This window comes from Hipposideros armiger, unplaced genomic scaffold (assembly GCF_001890085.2).
Source record: "Hipposideros armiger isolate ML-2016 unplaced genomic scaffold, ASM189008v1 scaffold_341, whole genome shotgun sequence".
NCBI lineage: Eukaryota > Metazoa > Chordata > Mammalia > Chiroptera > Hipposideridae > Hipposideros > Hipposideros armiger.
The window spans coordinates 858,093-878,841 of record NW_017731691.1 but is presented as its reverse complement, the minus strand read 5'-3'; the positions used below and the strand labels follow the sequence as shown (position 1 = coordinate 878,841).

General features: G+C 39.7%; 1 protein-coding gene across 1 annotated transcript in view; it reads left to right on the top strand.

Annotated features, from left to right (window-relative positions):
- Window positions 1-20,749, top strand: part of GPC3 (glypican 3) — a 480,497-nt gene that overhangs the window by 139,950 nt on the left and 319,798 nt on the right. The window lies entirely within an intron of this gene.

Here is a 20,749-nt window from a genome sequence, read left to right as displayed (position 1 = left end):
TATATATTCACTTATAGTTGACATACAGTATTATACAACATCAGCTTCAGGTGTACAGTGCAGTGATCAAGTCTCTTCCCCATCCATGATGCAAGACATGTGACCACCTGACACACTACAAAATATTTACAACATTATTAATTATATTCCTCGAGCTGTCTTTCATGTCCCTGTGGCAATATTGTAGTTGCATATTTATGCTGTCTAACCCCTTCCCCTTTTCCCTCATCCCCACCCCCTCTAATTTCCTTTTGATATATACTCAGAAGTGGAATTGAAGGATCATGTGGTAGTTTTATTTTTGATTTTTTGAGGACCCTCCATGTTGTTTTCCATAGCAGCTGCACCAATTGACATTCCCACCAACAGTACACAAGAGTTCCCACATATCTTTCTTCTTGCACTTGTTACACTCTACTACAATTATTTTTTTCTTCCTCAGTAGACTCTGAGCTGCTTGAGAACAGGGTCTGAGTCCTCATCTCTGTAACCCCAATTTCTAACATAATGCTTGATGCATCTAGATGCTCAATATTTTTTGTTGTAGGATAGCACATTCATTATCAAAGCTGTGTTGTTATGCTTTGACATTCAAGCCCTAAGTATCTGGAAATCTTTCTAGTCCTATAAATTTGCCAGGCATCTAATCACTACCAATAATTTCTGCTAATTGCTAGGCTTTTGCTGTAAGTAAGGCAGCACTTGGAAAAAAGAAGGATGACTATTGTAGACAAATGATAACTGGTGGGGAAAGAGAATATGAATGAAACAGAGGAGACTAGGGAAAACTGAGGAGACTAGAGAAGGGAGACAGTGAGTAGAAGGAGATCCTAATGGAAATGAACTATTATTGGTAACCACATGCTGCTGTGTTATGGGTTTTTGCATGTACACATTCTTCACAGTAGAATTCTTAACAGTAGTTCTTAGTGTACTATGACAACCATTTTACAGATGAAAGAATGAGAATTGTCAACTGACTTGCTCAGCGTCATACAGTTATGAAGTGGTAGAGTTGGAATCCACATTCTTGTCTGTTTGATTTCAAAACCTGTGTTTTTTTCTTGGGTTTTGCAAATACTGCGTGTTGCCTCCCACTGTGCAGTAGGAGGTCACTAGCATTAAAAAAAAATATATATATATATATATATATATGAGAATACTTTTTTTTTAGAATTTAAAAAATTACATGTTGCATTCACCCCATAGTAATGATATGCCATACCTTCTTTTTTTGAGACTTTCCCTTAAATTTCCCTTTTGATTCTTAGCCCTTTGCATTTGCTTACTTATATAACATTATCTGTGAAGTGATCTACAAGGTAGGGTAAAGAAAACGTTATAGGCAACAATGGTATTAATGAAAGGCAATAGCAGGATTTCAAAACACCAAAGCTATGTATACATTATCATGCCTCCTCGTTTAAGGGACAGAATATCACTCTGTGTACTATTATTGGAAACCTGGCCACTTTGAGCCCCCCTCTTACACTCTTGCTTCTTCCGTGGCTCTACCTAATTTCCCAGCAGTTCCATGATACCCATCCCAGCATTCTTCTTATCTCTTGACTGACAAAATTCCCATGGTTTTAGTTTCTCACAATTAATTTGTAGTTAATTAGAAATGATTAGCTATTTGCTAGAATTTTTAAAAGTTTAGGATGTATTTTGCTCCCCAAACAATGAGGAAATCTTGCCTTGATCTTCAAAGAATTCCATTTTAGCCATATATTCTCAAAAGTAAAGGCAATACCCATAGCAGTTGATTGCACCTAGTTGGCTAAACAATGCCCCAGACTCAATACATTTTCTAATTACTCCCGTGTTCCTTTCTAGAGGCAGCCTGGCATCAGCTTTAAGAGAATGCAGGAAGATGGGTCATCTCACTCTTCCATTTCTCAAAGGCCATATTAAATTACAAATTCCTTCTGCTCCCAAGAGGAACTCAAACTGCATAAAATATTGGGTCATTTGGTATAATATCTTGACTTGGTTTTGGCTTAATGAATTTTATCATCATTCTACAGGAATCTAAAGCTTTCTTAGCAAAGTTTGAGAAATATAGTTAAATGACTATATTGTAGGACTTTAGACCTGGGAAGGACATACATAAGCCATTTTAGTTCATCCCTCTGCTTAGATATCTCAACACCTAAGTCATATATGAGTGACAATTTCTCATCCTATTTGAAAAGATTTTGAAAGATAGATATTTTGTATCTTTTTTTCATCCCATAGTCTGTTCCAGTGTTTAAATGTATGTCTCTCTCACCGTCAACATGTTACCCATAATGCTTGATTTCTCTTCTAGCTATGTTTTTAAGTGCAATTGATATGAGCAATTTAGAAATCTTAGGGAGAGGCATGCCATTTAAATTTGCTGAAAAGTACTCAGAGTTGGGTTACAATGGAAACAATGAAGAATTATGCCAATCTGTAGGGATGTAAGCAGAAAAGGAAAATGTATAGCTGGTTTCACCATGGATTTGCATGCAAATAAGGATGAAGGGATATATGGGAGGAGGAAAACAATGGGAAGGGAAAGTAGAACTTATATTAATGTCATTGGAAGTAAATCAGTAGAGGAGAAAGATTTTAGGGTAATAATGTGAAATAATTGGAAGAGATAAGGCCCACTTCAGAGAGAGTATCAAGATTTGAGAGGTTTTTCTGTTGCAAGAACAAGAATGATTGTACAAAACCCATACAATCTGCACTATAACTAGTGTACCGGGAAGTACGGAAGGAAAGTAGACGAAAATAGTAAATGGTTTACTAGGAGAGCAGGGTAGTGGTGCAGTATCTAAAGAGTTAAGTAACCCAGTGATTTTTGAAGCACAAGTGAAGAAAAACTCTTTAGTACTAAAATTAGAACAGTGTGCATTATGGGATTTTATTTAGCAAGGACATTTATAAGGCCTTGGCCAAATTAGAAATCACATTTGTGAAGTATCCATTTTGAACAGGTATTCATTCATGTGGGCCACGGTAAAGGTCTTTCTGGCGAACAGATGAATATAAATGAGAAGTAGAATCTTTGAGGAGGTGTATTTTCAATAGCTCATTTAGACAAATGAAAGCTCATATTTAATCTTGAATATTATCATTGCTTCACTCCTAATTGGAGATTCTGCCTAAGGAAAGAAGCTGGACTAGATGAAGACTATGCTCACTCAAAGTATAATACATTCTTGGGCCCATAAGCTGAGGCGTTACCATTGGTGAGGAAGGATGAACTCAAATACATGTCTTGTATATACTTGAAATTGCATGATCATTGTACTAGTTATTAAATGGAGCTTGCATGATTCTGAGCCCACAGACTCAGCTCGCATTTCTTTGTACTAATGTCGCAAGTTTTTGTCTGAGGTTGGCAGCTATTGTAGTATGGATTATCGAGTAAATACCACTTCCGTGTTTGGTAGGGTGATGTTAGCTATTGATCTCCACCCTCCCCCCTTAGAAATTGGGCAGTAGTTTTCTCGTTCTTCAGAGTACTTCCCAAGCTTTGGAGGTTCTGATATTATGTAAAGCTCTGAACCTCCACCCTTCAAACCATTTTTACAGTTGACTGTGGAGAAGCTAATGAGAATCCCGTGATTTTGCTGGGTTTGAAGAGTAAAGTTGGAACTTCTTTTCCATCTCAAGCTGTAAGAAAAAGCTCAGCTAGCTTTATTTTTTTTATTTTTTTAGCTGAGCCATCCTTCTACCTATCGGCAGCTCAGCTCAGGCTGGGCATCGAACCGCTGTTGCTCAGAGCCCACACTCTTGAGCGAGCTCTTAACCAAATGAGCCACTCAGCCAGCCCCTCAGCTAGCTTTATTTTTAAGAAAACATAATTATGGGCCAGCCGAGTGGTGCGTTGGTTAAGAGCTGGCTTGGGACGTCAGCTCTGCGCAGCAAGGCCCCGGTTCGGATCACACAGGAGGGCCAGTGACACTGCCCTTTACAGCTAAGATGATGAACAACAGATCGACCTGGAGCTGGGCTGCCATGCAATGGCATAGGCTGCAGCCCCTGCTGCACTGGGCTGCCATAAGCTACTGATAAGCTACTGTGAGTGGCCGGCAGGTGGTGTGAGCTGCCAAGAGTCACCGTGAGCGGCCATCCAGAGGCCCATGACTGATCTGCCTCACCCGGGAAGAGCGCAATGATAATACCAACATGGGCCAGTGAAGCAACGTCCTCCACAACTAGACTAAAGAACAAAACGACAGCAACTTGTCTGTTCCCCTTCCCCTGATTCCCCAGCGCTGTTCCCATCCCCCAATTCCCCAATAAAATCTTTAAAAAAACCCACACAATTATTTAAAAAAACATAAATCAGATTATAAAGATGAGCATATCCAGTGAACAGAATTTTAGTATCTTAGAGTTTAAAGTTGTAAACTCGGGGCTCAAAATGTAGTTATTGATATCACCCATTATAATATTTTGTACAATAATCCATACTTGAAAGAAATTGAGAATTAGGTACACCTGGGTCAATGAACTACAGATTAGGTAACAGTGTCTTTAAACCCAGGAGATGGCTGTAGTTCAACTCATTAAATATCACTACTCAGGCAGTTTCCTCAGAGTCATAGGGATCCTGAGATGAGTCAGCCATGATCTCTGCCCTCAAGGGACTTCTAGTTTGGTGGGAAAGGGAAGACACAGCCTAATAATAATCCAAGGTAGAATATGTTGAAAGCGGTAAGAGAGGTAAACACAGAGCTGTAGAAGTGGATGAGGTTACAGTTGAGTGAGTGGGATAGAGCGATCAGGTGAGGCCTGGACCAAAGGATCAGGTGACAGTTAAGTGGGCCCTATTTCCAGCAAGGATCGGGGAGGGTGGGAACAGGAAATGAGATTTTTCTGTTACTTTTTGGCCAGATGGAAAAGATTTGATAGTTTTGATAGTGGTTGCAGGGAGTTTATAAAAAAAAAATGAAAAGACAAGAAAAAGAGGCCAGTGAAATAGAAATGGTTGCCTCTTGAGCTGAATGATGGTATTAAACCTTGTTAGAAGGTTCTGGTGAATTATGGGCATATTATTGTTATGTGTTGACAGATCAGGATGGCACATTAATACAGCGATTAGAAAAAACATGCATATCCATGGTCTCTATAAAATTTGTACTTTAATTTTTTATTATTTTCAGGTGTATGAAACAACATAGTAATTAGAATTTTAGAATTCTTACTGGAATTGATCAGAAAGTTATTATAGCCATATGGAACTTCAGTGAACTCATGTGTTCTGTTGTCCAGTGTAGTTTGCCTTGGTTAGGTGAGAATACATTTTATTTTAAAATATCTTCAATTTCCCTTAGTAATCTGTTCAAATATTTGGCAAGAAGTCTTTGTTATATTTAACCAAACTCATGTAAACAGTACTTCGTCTTGTTCTGTCTTCAGTAGAGATAGAAATCAGCCATGTATATATTGGGTTGTTGGAAAAGTCATGACGCATTTTTGCAATGAAAAACATAGAAAACATATGTCATGACTTTTCTGACAGCCCAATAACATCCTGGCAAACATTAAATGTTTTTCTTATTTTATCTAAGCTTAAAGAATTCTACTGTCATTACTTTTGCTCATAAACCTTACTCCCCAATTTTTGACGATTTTTTTTCTCTAAACTTATATATTGTATACATCTTTCTGCCTTCCCTCCCTCCCACAGATATTTAGAAGAGTGTGTTGGTCATTATCCTAAGTGCTGAAACATATCAGCTCTCCTTCTCCCACAACACTGATATATACCTTGCTAGTTTGGGGGCTGCATGGCCCTTATAGGGACTATATATCATAAAGTAAGCGTGTGCCTTTGAACCTTACGATTTTAATGACTTTCATGAAAAAATTAATCAGTGTCACGGGAGATGCTAGATTTCTTGTCTGTTTCCAATTGATTTCAATTTCCTCTGGGAGTGTGATCAGCATTGATATTTTTGCAGCATGATATGCTTCAATGCTGCTTTTTGTTTGTATGACTGCTTCAGTTGGTTTATGAAGATTGTGTATCTCCTAGTTCTTTTTTTTTTTAAAGACTTTTATTGGGGAATTGGGGGGATGGGAACAGTGCTGGGGAATTGGGGGAAGGGGAACAGACAAGATGCTGTTGTTTTGTTCTTCAGTCTAGTTGTGGAGGACGTTGCTTCACTGGCCCAAGTTGGCACCATCATTGCGCTCTTCCCGGGCGAGGCAGTTCAGTCACCGGCTTCTGGACGGCCACTCACTGTGGCTGCTGGCCGCTCACGCTGGCTACACAAGGTAGCCCATGGCAACCCACTGCCACAGGGGCTGCAGCCTACGCCGTCGCCATCGCCTCACCGCAGCCCAGCTCCAGGTTGAGCTGTTGTTCAGCATCTTAGCTGTGGAGGGCAGTGTCACTGGCCCTCATATGTGGGATCCGAACCGGGGCCCTCTGGCGTCCCAAGCCAGTTCTTAACCATCGCGCCACTCGGCCAGCCCTCTCCTAGTTCTTCTTACAGCCCATTACCCTTCTCCATCTGTGAGCTCTATTGGAGGAATACCATAGAGTCTTTTTGAAAGCAGGGCTATGGATTTTTTTTTTTAGCTGAGCCATCCTGCCACATGTTGGCAGCTCAGTGGCAACTCAGCTTGGGCCAGGAATTGAACTGTTGCTCAGAGCTCACACTCTTGAGTGCGTTCTTAACCAACTGAGCCACTCGGCCGCCCTGGATTTTTTTTAAGGTAACAAATTCTTCCTTCTGTTTGTTCCTTGACCCCTCCCCCTCTTTGGCTCCAACCTCTTCTCTCACCCCCACTCCATATTTCTTCAACCCTCAAAAGAAACAGAATCTGTGACCGTGAAGTGTCTATAGACTGATTTAGGTTTGAGTTTGAACTAATTGTGAATTCTTGGTTGTCATGAATGTTTCCATAATAATTATTGGCAGCATCTCTTTCTGTCTTTGTTTTAATTAATACTGACTGACCTTGTATAAGAAATGCAGAAAGTATTTGCCTTTCCTTTTTCTATCATTTCGTGTATTTAAAATGACATCCCTCTCTCTTCCTTCACTGAAATGGCAGCATTGCTTTTATGATTTGTTAATCTATGCTTTCATTTTCAGAAAAAAAATAGTCCATCACACGTCTCTGCAAGTTGCTGTTTCTTTTGTCTCTTCTGACTGGTATTTTTAATACAAATTTCCTTTCTTGTGTTCAACTTCTTTTGTACATTAGCAGAAGCAGACAATAGAGAAATAACCTCAAAATATGAATCCTAATTCTGACTCCTGTCCAACAAGCCATGCACTTGGCATTGTGCTTTTCTCTGGAAGTAGGCAAAACCCTGAGTATTAACTCATTCTAGTTTGGAAAACAGTCCATTCTTATTTTTGAGTGTGACTTATGAAAAATTTCCTGTTTGTGGATATGTGCCTACGCTAACTGTTGTTGTAAAAGATCTTTCTTTCACATTTGAAAGCCCTGAGCTGGAGAACTCTCATGGAAAATAGGCAATGGAAAAGTCTCCTAAAATTGTTTCAATTTAAGCCAACTTGTTCCATTTATAAAACCATTATATAGGCAGTTGGATTTCTGCATTTAGTGAGTGCACGCACAGTGGTACCTGAAATGGAAAGCATATGAAATACACAATTCACATAAGATATCCTTCCTGGATAATGAAAGTTATGGTAGGGAAATAAATCTTCAAGCAGGAGTCAGCTTTTTAAGAGTTTTTTTTAAGGTATCTGTGCCCACTCTGAAGTAAAAGAGGATAAAATATCCCCTTTGGTGAGAGAAATAAAAATACTCCTTACTACTACAGATGGCAAACTGTGGAGAAATGCCCTGTATGTGGTATATCATGTGTAATTTTATCATTTCATCTTGAAACATTTTATGAGTTTTGCCTTACTGGATGTCTGTTGTCTTTATCTTGTCTCATATGCATATACTCAGTGTATACATATGTATACATATAATTTGATTCTATAAATCCACTTAAATTAGATACTGTTGGCTTTTTCTTTGCTATGTGAGTAGAGTGGGTCACATACTAGAGATTTCAAAATAAAGAGCATTTAAGGTATGAACCTCAAAAAAACGCCTGTTATCTGTTAGTTCTCATGTGGAGAAGTTTGGGTACTGGAAGCTTCAGAATGAGTTGTATGAACAAAGCTAGTTTAGGTGATGAAGTTCTGTTTGATAAAAATGCCATTGAATCTTATGATATGAAATCTTAGAATTATTCATTTGTTACTCATAGGCACAAAACCAATATATAGTATGTATTTATTAGGGCTGGCTAAACTATAAAAATAAAACATTCTGGTGGCACTTAGGAGAACAGAAAATAAAAGGGGCTCTTTTTCAGGATTTCTGAAAGAAGGCAGTTTTGCAGAACTGAGTAAATTCTGCCTTTTCATGTTGGATATCATTCTGGTTCTCATCCAGGCTGGGTCACAAGTTCACTATAATAAATTTATGATGACTGCAAAACCAAACCACCCCTTCAGGTCTTTGGAGAGAAATATGGAACGAGAAGTGGAGAAAACAAATACGTGTTTTGATTAGCCATGTCGTGTATAAAGGGGGTAAATATTAGAGTATTCATCATTCACTTCAGAATGGTATCATTAAAAAGTGAATCTCTGGCAAGAATTCTTCAGTAGCTCCCCCCAAAAAAGTTATGTCTTTGAGGTCCAGTGTGTCATTGGGGTGGGAGTGGGAGGAGAATTATTTCCATATGTGTTAGAGGTAGTCTATATTTGAAGTTATTTAAAAAGAAAGCCTTTGGACCTCATTAATTCAGAATTCTATTCATTTACAAACAAGATTGCCTGAGGGAGCTTTTAAACTCCTTAAAAGAGTAAACTTTTGAAATACTTGAGAAGTATCTCTTGGTATACTAATTTCAAATGGTTATTTGCATGTGAAGCAAAAATCCTTGCTAGGCAACATTTTGTTCACTTCACTCTAGCTGTGGCATATACAGCAATCCCTCTGTATGTTTGAATTCCCTTAATCAAAATTATAACCAACGCAGGCTTGAACCTATGTATTTTCCCAACCATCTCAAAACTTTTGGAACAAGATTATAGAAATCTTCACTTACTCCCAGTTGCAAATTAGGGAGTGTTATCTAGGGACTCCAAATCAAAACACTTGGACGGAGGTTTGGATCAAGGAAAAATGCCTTTTAATATTTTATTTGTAACATGGAAAAGTGAATTTACAAGGATTTCACTAAAACTGTGAGGGTGGAGATCCTGGAACGCTTGCAGTCAGCAGGTAATGAGGTAATGATAAATGAAAGTTAATTGCGTGGCATCCATTCGTGCTCATTTACCAAATACCACTTGGTGTGTTGTTTTTATTGTTTTATTTTGATGAGGATTCACAAATATTTATAAGTGTTCTCCTAGGGTCACTTCTAACCACAATCTGCTGAACTCTAGGGAGTGTGGCATTCAACTAAAGTCTTAGGTCCTAGGTCCAAGGACTCCGATCTCAGACTTGAACCTTCTTTCCCTGAGTATCTGAGAAGTGGGCTCCTACTAGTGCTATTCTATAATTCTTGTCAAAGGCTGAACTTTTCCTAAACTCCCCTCATCACTGACGAAAGAAAAGCTTTCTACAAACCTCCACCTTCTGTCCTCAGCCAGGCACATTATGTACCTCAGGCCTAATTCTCATTATTTTAAGTCAGCAGGATTCCACCAGTTTGTAGCTATATATTCCTCATACTTTATTTCAGACTTTTGTCATTTTTCTTGTTTTTCAGCTCATTCATTCCAGGCCTGACTTCCCCATTCACCTCCTCTGATCTATTATTAAGTCTCAGCTTGTGTTTCTCCTGACCAGTGCCTTTTTTATTCCAGATTAGCATATACAAGCAGAGTCATTTGTCTAAACTTGGAAGGTTACAATCGAGCTCCACCAAGAAGGAATCTGAGGAGTGCAAAAGAGGGGCTTTGAAATATTTCTGTTCCTTCCTCTGTTGCCTACAACCTCCCTGCCTTCTGAGCCAGGGCCCTCAGAGTTTAACCCTGGATTAGTCATTTTTTTCTAGAGCCTCTTCCAGCTACAGACCCATTGGCTTACTTACCCTTTACCTATAGTGACTGTACTTTCTGAACTGAACATGATGGAGGCATGTGGTCTAAAAATGGGACCAAATATTTAAACATCAGAGCTGTTCCTTATGTGCTGCTACTTTTGTAAGTCAGCCATATCTTTCTTCTATTTCCATAAGTGCGAGGGTGACGGGACATGGGAAGAATGAGAGGGTTTTGTGAAATAAGCCTTATCTCCCTTTGAATGTGAAAAATAAGTTCTGAGTTTGTTTTTTCCTTTTTGGAAGCAAAATTTATTTACCACATAAACTTTCACAAAGAGCTATGCTCAGTCTTGCATTGAGCTAGGGCTCCTGTACAAACATCCCTGGGTTTGTAGGGTCATACTCTTTCTTACAGAGAACAAGTACAACTGACCTCACCAGGGAGTGTCCAGTCTTGTTTTCAAGGTTCTATTGGCCTTAGATATCATTGTTAGCTTGTCTTGCTTCACAAGTATATTTTGTCATTCATAATCCCTCTTTTGGATTACTCTTTTAGCATTCTTATAATGATCGTCTCCTGTGAGAGCTATTATCTAGGGTTTCATCTCTTGCTAAAAGGATATATAAACCAAGGAATGATTCCTGACAATAGCCATGAAGTTCATGTAGTGTTACGATATTAACTGATGTGTAAAGGACAGGAAAAAATGTGTAATGAAATGTACTAAAAATGACCATGTGGAAAAATCTTTTTATACCAGGAAACACATAGTTCCCACAAAAGCTTTCCAAAATTGTTTTATTATTGTCTAGATTCAGGAGAGTTATCCATTTCTTCATAACAAATCACCCTCAAACTTACTTGCTTAAAATAGTAATGATAATTTATTATCTCTCATGGTTTCTGTGGATCAGGAATTGGGGAATGGCTAGTTGGATGGTTCTGGCTGGGGATCTGTAACGGGATTGCAGTCAGATGTTGGCTGGGGCTACGCTCAACAGAAGGCTTGACTGGGCTGGAGGATAGATTTCTAGGTGGCTCACTCATATGGCTGGCAAATTGTCTGACTATAGGTGGAGAGTCAGTTCCTGTCTACATGGGCTTCGCCATAGATTGGCTTGAATGTGTACAACATGGCAGCAGGCTTTTCGTAGAGCAGGTGATCCAAGAAACCAAATGGAAGCCACAATGCCTTTTTTGACCTAGACTTGGAAGTCACACATCATCACTTCTGCAGTATTCTATTGGTCACACAGGGCCAGGCCTGGTTCATTCTGGAAAGGGACTACGCAAAGGTATGGATACCAAGAGGTATATATCATTGGCGGCCACCTTGGAGGCTGGCTATCACACCATCCATTTGAATGAGGAAAAACCTTCTGAGTACTAAAAATAGGAATAATAATAGCAGTAATAGCAGTTATTACTTTTCTGTCTTATTGATTTCTGTATAGGAACTCTTTATATAGTTTCCGGACTGGCAGTCTCTCCTGATTGTCTTCTTTCCTCTTTGCCTCTGTTTTGTCTGTGGTCTCTTTCATGGATCCCTTTCTTCAGTCTACCCTTTTTTAAAAAAAGGTTTTATTGAGGAATTGGGGAAGGGGGACAGTGTTGGGAAATTGGGGAAGGGAACAACCAAGTTGTTGTCCTTCAGTCTTAGTTGTGGAGGGTACAGCAAGCTCAACTCTCAAAGTCCACTCGCCATCCGGACACCCATCAGCAGCTCGTGGCCACACAGCTCAAGGTGCCGTGTTCAATTTAAGTTGTGGGTGGGCATAGCCCACCATCCCATCCGGGAGTTGAACCACAAACCTTGTTGCTAAGAGCACACGCTCTAACCACTGAGCCATCCAGCTGCCTGTCAGCAGTTCTTCTCAAGGTGCTGTGTTCAATCTTAGTTGCGGGAAGGCGCAGCCCATCATCCCATGCGGGAGTTGAACCAGCAACCTTGTTGTTAGGAGCACGTGCTCTCACCAGATGAGCCATCCTGCCACCTGTTGGCAGCTCAGTGGCAGCTAAGCTTGGGCACAGCTCGCTGGCCCATGTGGGAATTGAACCGGTGAGCCTGTTGCTCAGAGCTCACGCTCTTAGCCAACTGAGCGACTCGGCCGGTCCTTCAGTCTGCGCTTTTAACATGCTTCCTCAGGGACTTATCTTTGCTTCTCTGTTCTCACTGTACACACTTTACCTGGGTGATGTCATGGATGCCTACTGCTGAGGACTCAAGTTGATATCTTCAGCCTAAACTTCTGTCATAGGCACCTATCTCCAAAGGCATTGCAAACTGAACATGTTCCAAACTTAACGGATCACATTGCTCTCTAAGCTTGCCCTTCCAGTACCCCCTTTCTGGGCGAATGACTTGCCTCACCAATGGACTGTGAACTATGTGAGAGTAGGGCCAGCTTCTTATCGGTTTTTTTTAAAGATTTTATTGGGGCATTGGGGGAGGGGAGCAGTGTTGGGGAATCGGGGAAGGGGAACAGACAAGTTGCTGTCCTTTGGTTTTTCAGTCTAGTTGTGGAGGACGTCGCTTCACTGGCCCATGTTGGTATTGTGATCATTGCGCTCTTCCCGGCTGAGGCAGATCGGTCGCCAGCCATCATGGACGGCCATCATGGTGTCTCTTGGCAACTCACGCTGGCTGTCGGCCACTCATGGTAGCGTACAGGAGCCCACTGCAGCTCCACTGCAGCCTATGCCATCAACAGCGACTCACGGCAGCCCAGCTCCAGGCCGAGCTGTTGTTCACCATCTTAGCTGTAGAGGGCGCATTGTCACTGGCCCTCATGTGGGATCCGAACTGGGGCCCTGCTGCTCAGAGCTGGCATCCCAAGACAGCTCTTAACCAACACGCCACTCGGCTGGTCCGCTTCTTATCTTTTTAACCCCTATGCCTAGCCTGATGTGTGACATGAGGTAGACATTGGAATGATCGTTGAATGAATGTGTGCGTTATGAAATATCTCTTTGTAGGCATCTTTATGCTTTGAAGAGTAGTGGAATGCCAAGCCTGCAAAAATAAACTATAAGAAAACTTTGATAAAATAATTTTTTGAGTATAGGTAATATATTATTAGGTAAAATGGCCGTGTGTGTGTGTGTGTAAGTAACATTTAAATGTTGTTTCGAGCACTTATTTATGAACCAGAAGAGATGTCTGAGAGTTATTCTTAACTATTCTGTGATGTCTCAATGTCCAATTCTAATTCTGTCAAAAGAGGCCAACAATCACATGCATCATCAAGATGACAACAAAGCTCTACCTTTAAAAAATTCCTTTATTGGGTATTTTACAATGTGGCCTTTTGCAACTGCTACTTGCTCCAACCCCACAGAACTCCAGCTTTCTCCTTTACCTAATGCTGTCCATAAAATGCAGTGTTTCTAGGAAGCCTAGGTTAAAACCTCTGTCAAAGGAGAAGGAAAGAAAGAATGATGATGATGATATGATGATGATAGTTAACATATTTTGACTGTTTTCTAATATTCCAGGTTCTGTGCTAAGTGGTCTCTCTGTATTATCTCATTTAACCCTTACAACAATTCAGTGGGATAGGTGCTATTATCTTTAACCCCATTTTAGAGATGAGAAAACTTAGGCTCCCAAGACCACATAGTGAATGAGAAATGGATTCAGGTTGAGATTGAAGTCTATCTGACTCAAGACATCTGTGTGGCCCCTTAACTTACCCCTCAGCCTCGCCTTAATGGTTGTGAGCTGCATGCTTTCCTTTCCTACTCTATTCTAGGAGATAATTTTGCCTAGAATCATTGAGTTAGAGGGAGCTCTATAGGTCGCATAATGTTGCCTATAAATCTATATATACTGGATACGAGACACTATAACTTCTGTTAATACTTTGATGTTCTCTCTAATTTGAAACCCTTAACAGCTTAGTATCTATGAAGGCGATTATCACCATTTATGGACAAATAGGGACTGAAGCGGCTAAGTGACTTGCCAAAAGTCATCTAGTAAGATTATGAGAGAGTTGGACTAGAATCTAAGTCTCCTAAGTCTCCCTAGTTCATTTTTTTCTTCTATTCTATTGTAGTGTTTAGAGGTATGAGTTTGGAGCCACATTTCTAATCATCATTAACCACTAGATACACACGACTGCTTTGTTTTCTGAGATATCTCAAATGATGTATATCTGTTAAATTGGGGAACAAAGGACCCATATTAGTTACGAGCTTGAGAATCACCCCCAAAGTGTTGATGCCTGATTTGCCTTCACCCAAGAGCCCCCTTGATTCCTTTAACTTAATTAAAATAAGTCTATGGTCCCAGAATTCCCAGACCCACCTGATGAAAGGTTGGCTACTGGGTCCTCCCGCAAGGTGTGCTTTAATACAGCTTCTCCCCACAAGGGGGAGCCAAAAATGCTTCCGGGGCTAGGAAATGAAAATACTGGAATATTATTATAGGTTCTGAAAATCCTGCTTCCTCCTTGTTTCTTTTCCCCATAAGACCCTCCCAGCACAATCTCCAGAAATGAAAAGCAGATGGTGTTGATGCTGATGGTGGTGTGTTTGTATATGGACATGGGATGAGGGTAGGAAGCTTTCATCTGAAGAAACTCGATTCAGTGTCAAAGCCATTCTGAGAAACCAGTCAGTGCTGTGCTTTCTTCACCTGTTTCGCCTGCTGGAACTTTGTCCTGCAAAGCTGCTCTTTCGCCACTGTAGTGGGATTCAGATCAAATGCCTGCTGTTTAGCTTCCTTAGAACTGAATCAATAATCTTGCCCCATCAGCCCAATGGAGCAGCTTCTGCCACCTCCCACTCAGGAAGTTAAAGACAACCTGGTAGAAAGCCTTCTACCGCTTTCTTTGCAGAAGGTGGGTAGTTGTGGGGGAATGGATTTCAGAGGATTATGCACTTTAGCACTGGTTTAACTTCAGTAAAACCTGTATTTCTGTTAGGCCAGCAGCAACCATAGTTGCTGTGGCTTTGACAGATAAAGCAAACTTCTGAATCCACATTTGAAGAATAAATTTGGTCAACAACCAGGAGTATGTATAGGGGGTGGGGAAAAAGCTTTTTCTGTATATAAAAATTAATTAAACTATTGTTTTCATTGGCACCCTGCAGATCTCTTCTTGATCAGAAATATTTAAGAAATTTACATGTGATAATAACTTTCAAATACAATATTTCCAAATGTCAAGTTAATGTGATCAGGGAGCAAAAAGACTTCAGTACTCAGTATGAGTCTCACATAACATCTGCTTCCACAAGTACTTTTGGGACCCTTTGAGGCAAAGACAGTGGGGAACCTTGACTTATTTGCTAGACATGGAGGTGAAGATGGGAACATTCCTCCCATCTCCCTTCATTTTTGAAAATGTAGACGAGGCTTTCTGAGTATAACCTATTATTTCAGGAAAAATAAACTATGAGTCATTTTAGTTGAATACATAAAAATATTCATAAATGAAAAATGGGGTGATTTTTTAGGATGGAGAGAAGTACGCTATTACAGTGACATATTTTGAACAATGTAACCCCCCAGATAAGAGGTAATTACTGAATTTTTTAATCGTAAAGCAATAATCTTGTAATTCTACAAATCCATTCAGCTTTCTGTAGGCATTTAAGAATTACTGTTTGTTTTTTGGAGTGGAAGTGACATCTTTCTCAGTTAGTTTTTGGAACATGGCCACTGTTGAATAAGGGGTTCCAGTAGTGCATTATATTTCTTCTGTATAATTGCACTAAAAGAATACATTGGCATATTGTATGGTTTATAATGATTTGGAAATAAGCATTTCAAAAAGCCAGAACCCTCAATAAATTAGTTATTCTAAATATTTTATTTTTCAAACACTGATTTTAAGTAAATTGAACAAAATGTACTTCATCTGAGAGTAAAACCAAGGCTCTCCCAGGTACAGAACTGAGCAGTGACTAGACTTTTTGATTCTTCCAAGGAGGTCCTTCATTAGGCAGTTTAGCTTCTCTCTAAACCTGCCCTTGAAGACATGTTGCACTAAGTCTAAATCTGTTCTTTTATTTCTATGGCCCCAAATCAGGCACTGATGAGCTTCTGTAGCCCTGTGGTCCAGCTGCAAGTAAAATAGTTAATAATAATTGTAAAAAAAAAACATCTGCAGTTGTTATGAGACAATGATTATCTTGAGCCACAAGCGATCTTTTGATCTTTAGGCTGTAGGTTCCTTACTTTTTTTCTAATTTCTTCCATGGATTTTATGGGGGTTTAGTAAGGAAGTACAAATTGTTAAGAACTGTGAAGGGTCTGGGATTTTCACCTGAGTTGCAAGTCAGCATGTTAGCCGGAGACATTTTCATGGATGCTGGCATGAGGCACAAGACTCCTGGATCAGAGATTAAGAACAGTTCCTTCCTCACAGCAGTAGCAGTAGCCAGTGTCTCAGCAATTTTGCCCTGGCCCTCTGAGCCCAAGTATCCGGAAGATGATGCAAAGATGGCCAGGTGATGTATGCACACTCAGTGGGCTTCATTACAGAAGAACTGTGAGCTTAGGCAGCTCAAATCTTTTATAATGGGCAGTAAGCATACCAGCCCTTTGCTCCAGAGAGAGACATTATCTTTATCATACTGGAAACTAGTCATCTCTATCTTCCAAGGCTGTAAACAAACCTGTTTTTTTCCTTCAGAGTGAGACACTATCTCTGTCTTCCAAGGCTGTTTGCTATAGAAACATCCTTGAAAAGATATTCCAGAACAAAGGCAGTTAATGCATCTGTGCCTGTTTACAAGATGTGCAGAAACACAAGAGATCCACAGAGAATTGTCTCCCAACATAGACTAAGGCCAGCATGGCCTCTGAAGAACTGTTGGCCTTGTCCATTCTTGGGAGTTTCTGTTGACAGAACAAAGCACCACAGTAATCGCCATCATTACTATTTCTATTTTCTGGAAGAGTATGATCCTGAAGCTACTTCATCTCCCCCAAACCAAAAGTCTGTACTCCATACCTGGCTCCATGTTTAGCCAGGAGATGAAGAAGGATGTCTCTTGGCCACCATAATTTGGCTTGTGACAAGAGATTGGGAGCCAGTCATCCATAAGTTACCATGTTACTTTGATTTACCAACATCCCCTCACTGGAAAACAACAACAACAACAACAACAAAGTGACCTGACTGGGGTTTTATGTAGCTGCAGCTCAGAGGATCAAAGCTTTTAAATGGAAAGACCATTTTACTGAGAAGGAAAGAGGTATTTGGAAGCTCAGGCCAACCACCAGTCCCTGAAGAAAAATCAGTCTTCCAACATAGCCTTTAAAATGTCTCTGGACCAAGGGATCAGGAGGCCAGCCAAAACATCTCTGTTTATGTGCCATATTTTATTCATTTCAGTAGAAATGTCATTTTTACATAAGCAAGCTCTACAATCTAAAATTAACAAAAAATATATTGAATTATAGAGCTGTGTCAGTCACGGAAGTCCAAAAATGATTCTGTGTCTTTAAAAATTATTTTGCCTTAAAAATACTTTTTATTTGTTTCTCTCTGGTTCTGGGACTTCCAACCTGAGAGAAGGCTGTATTGCCAGATTATATTTCATAAACTCTTAAAGTTGGAATACTCAGGTCCTGTAGCCCAGCCTGACCCCCTAAGGCTAAGTCATTGCCAGAGGGTCATTCGCATTTTGCTCAGAGAGGTAGCTGGGGCATCACAGCCCTGGGCTGGGTGAAGCCTTGGATCTAGTCTAGGTTCTGCCATTGGTTGGTTATGACACTATGTGGCTATTATGTGTCTTCTCACAGCCCAAGCTTACTCAATCTAAAGAGACAGAGGCCAGATAATCTTATAGTGTTCTACCAGCTCCAACATGCCTCCAGTGGGTCTCTGATTTCTGGAATATGTGAATATTTGAACTTCTTAAAAGGATAATTTTTTTGATGACAGAAGTAACACATGCTTATTTTAGAAAAATAAGAACATAGAGATGAAAAAAAGAATCATTTTAACCCTATTAGTCAATTTTAGTGCATGTTGTTAGTCTATTTCATTTGTGTGTATGTAAAAAAATTGAGATCACACTGTTCTGTAATATGCCTTTTTTACTTAAAATAGCATGACTATCTTACCATTGTAGTTGGAGTTTATCCTGAAGGCACTAGAGAGCCATTGAATAGTTTTAAGTAGGTTTCACTATAAATGATCTCTATTCAGATGAGAGAAGAGATAACACACTTTCATATAATTTTGAATTAGACTCATTTCATTCCTTATTGCTTTCTGCACAGAAAAAGAACAGATCATGGTTTTCTTCTTTAAAGTTGAGAGTTATAGATTATTCTAGAAGTTTAGTCATCTTGAGATGCTATATTATTGGCACTTGCATATGTACAGTTATATGTTATGAATACAACCTAAAATGGCACATTTTAAGATACTAATCACATAGAGACTATTTAATTATACCACTATCAAGACAATCAGCTATAGAGGGCGGGCCAAGTGGCTCAGTTGGTTAAGAGCTTGCTCAAGAGTTTGAGATCTGAGCAACAGTGGTTCGATGCCTGGCCCGAGCTGAGCTGCTGCTGAGCTGCCAACAGGTGACAGGATGGCTCAGCTAAAAAAAAAATCAACTATAAATATCAAGTCTCACAGTCCCCAAATCAGATATTGATAATGATTGAGCCAATTTTTAGTAGCATGTGGGCCAACTGTTACCAAAAAGCTTTTTGTGACCAAATTTATTTAAGATTCTTGCATTTTATATATATTCAAAATAATCAGAGGTAGTATACACAATTAATATAAACATAGGACCTCTAAAATTTAAAAACCAAGGAGACCAACTAAAGGAACCGAAAAGGGTGATGCCATGAGGTATCTGGACAAGCCAATCCAATAGTCTGTTTCCTAGCAACAAAAAGTAAATAGGAAAATACACTGGCTTGTATAGTTTTTATTGTTGCTGCAGAAAAAATGTGTGTACTTCTTTACCCAGACAAATTTTATCCTGAAATTTATTATATGGTCCCTTGTGTGAGAGATAATAGGTTATAGTAGACATCTTCAAGTACAGTTTTGCAAAGGAAGAAAAACCCTGTTGAAATGGATAATTCTCATATCGACCTTCTCTATAAGATGTGAGAGTGTAATATTAAATCGTAATTCAGTTTAGACATTTCTTTGGAGGCCGAGATAATGTGGTCCAGGTACTTGCCTTTCTGGTGATTTAATTTAATACGGAAACAGAACCTGGGAAATGTAGATGATTGTCTAGCTTCCATGCTCAGTCAATTCTTTTCAAGGGTCAGATGCCTCAAGTGAACCATTCACTGGTGATAGCTTGCATAGGAAATCACATTGGAAACTTCAGTCAGGTAACTTTAGGATCCAGGGTCTTGGTTGTTTTATGTGTTTTGAGTAGGTGTTCAGTAAAGTTTTGTTGAATGAATAACTTACCAGGGTCCAGAGCATGGACAGATTTTTTTTTCCTTCCTCTTGGTACTCTTTCTGCTCGAAACCACCTTACATGAATCTGGTTTTTTTTTTATACTGCCCGACTTTTCCCCTTATTTTTCATTCAGTGATTTTCTCATCTTCCTTTGCTCTTTACCAGTTCTAGTAGCATTGTGTGGCCAGCACAATGTTGTCCACATTTCTGGGAAACACCTGTCATAGAATTCAAACACAATTACATTTCAAAAATAACTCGTACTATAATTGCAAAAATAGGAAACAGCCAGCAGTAAAGAACTGGTTAAATTGTGAAGTAGCAATATGATGGAATCCTATGCAACTGTTAAAAAGATGTCATTGGAGATGATTTAATGACATGAATAAATATTCATTATATACTTTTAAGTGGGAGAAATCATGTGTGTGTGTGTGTGTGTGTGAGAGAGAGAGAGAGAGAGAGAGAGAGAGAGATTATACATGTATTTCTCTCAATAGATAGAGACAGAGACATATCTATATCTAGAAAGAGGGAGAGACAGACAAACACAGACACAGAGTATGTACAACTTTGGGTGGTGATTTTTTTTAACATTTTGCTTTTCTGTATTTTTAAAGTATTCTACAGTAAACTCGGACCATTTGTGTGGAAACAAAAGACATAAAATGTAAAATTCCTTGGCACAGCATTCAAAGTCCTTCAGTATGCATTCACTGTGTATTTTTTTAGCTTCTGTCTTGACGATCTCCCATCTTTGTATGCCCTGTAAACTTCAGTCACACAGCTCCACTTGAATTTTCCCAAATGCTCTGGGATCTCTCAAACCAGATTGTGAACTCCTGGTGGCAGGTGGTGGCTGGGTCGTAGCCATAACGGTACCTCCAGTCCTTAGTGCAATGCCCAGCAGTTAGCAGGTGCTCAGCACCTGTTTGTTGAATGAATAGCCAATGTATCACGCTCTTCTCCCAATTTTAATCAGACCCCCCTCTCCTTCTTCCTGGCCACTGGTGCACTTCTGCCCTCATACTTTGAAATCACTGGCAGAGTCACGTATTTGAAATAAAAACAGGCAGTTTGATTTTCAAATGGTGGACCTTACAGCTGTGGTGTGTGAATGTGAATGTGGGGATAGTCACTGAATGTACCAGGGCTGTGTAATGACAAACCTTATATATGTTCTTGCTCTTCAACATTACTTAACGCTAATCAGACTCATTCCTGTCTATTTCATGAAATCATTTTAGGACTTATTTTGAACACATAAAAGAAGGAAACAATCTAAAGGCATCCTAACGGCAGGGTCTATTTCCCTTCTG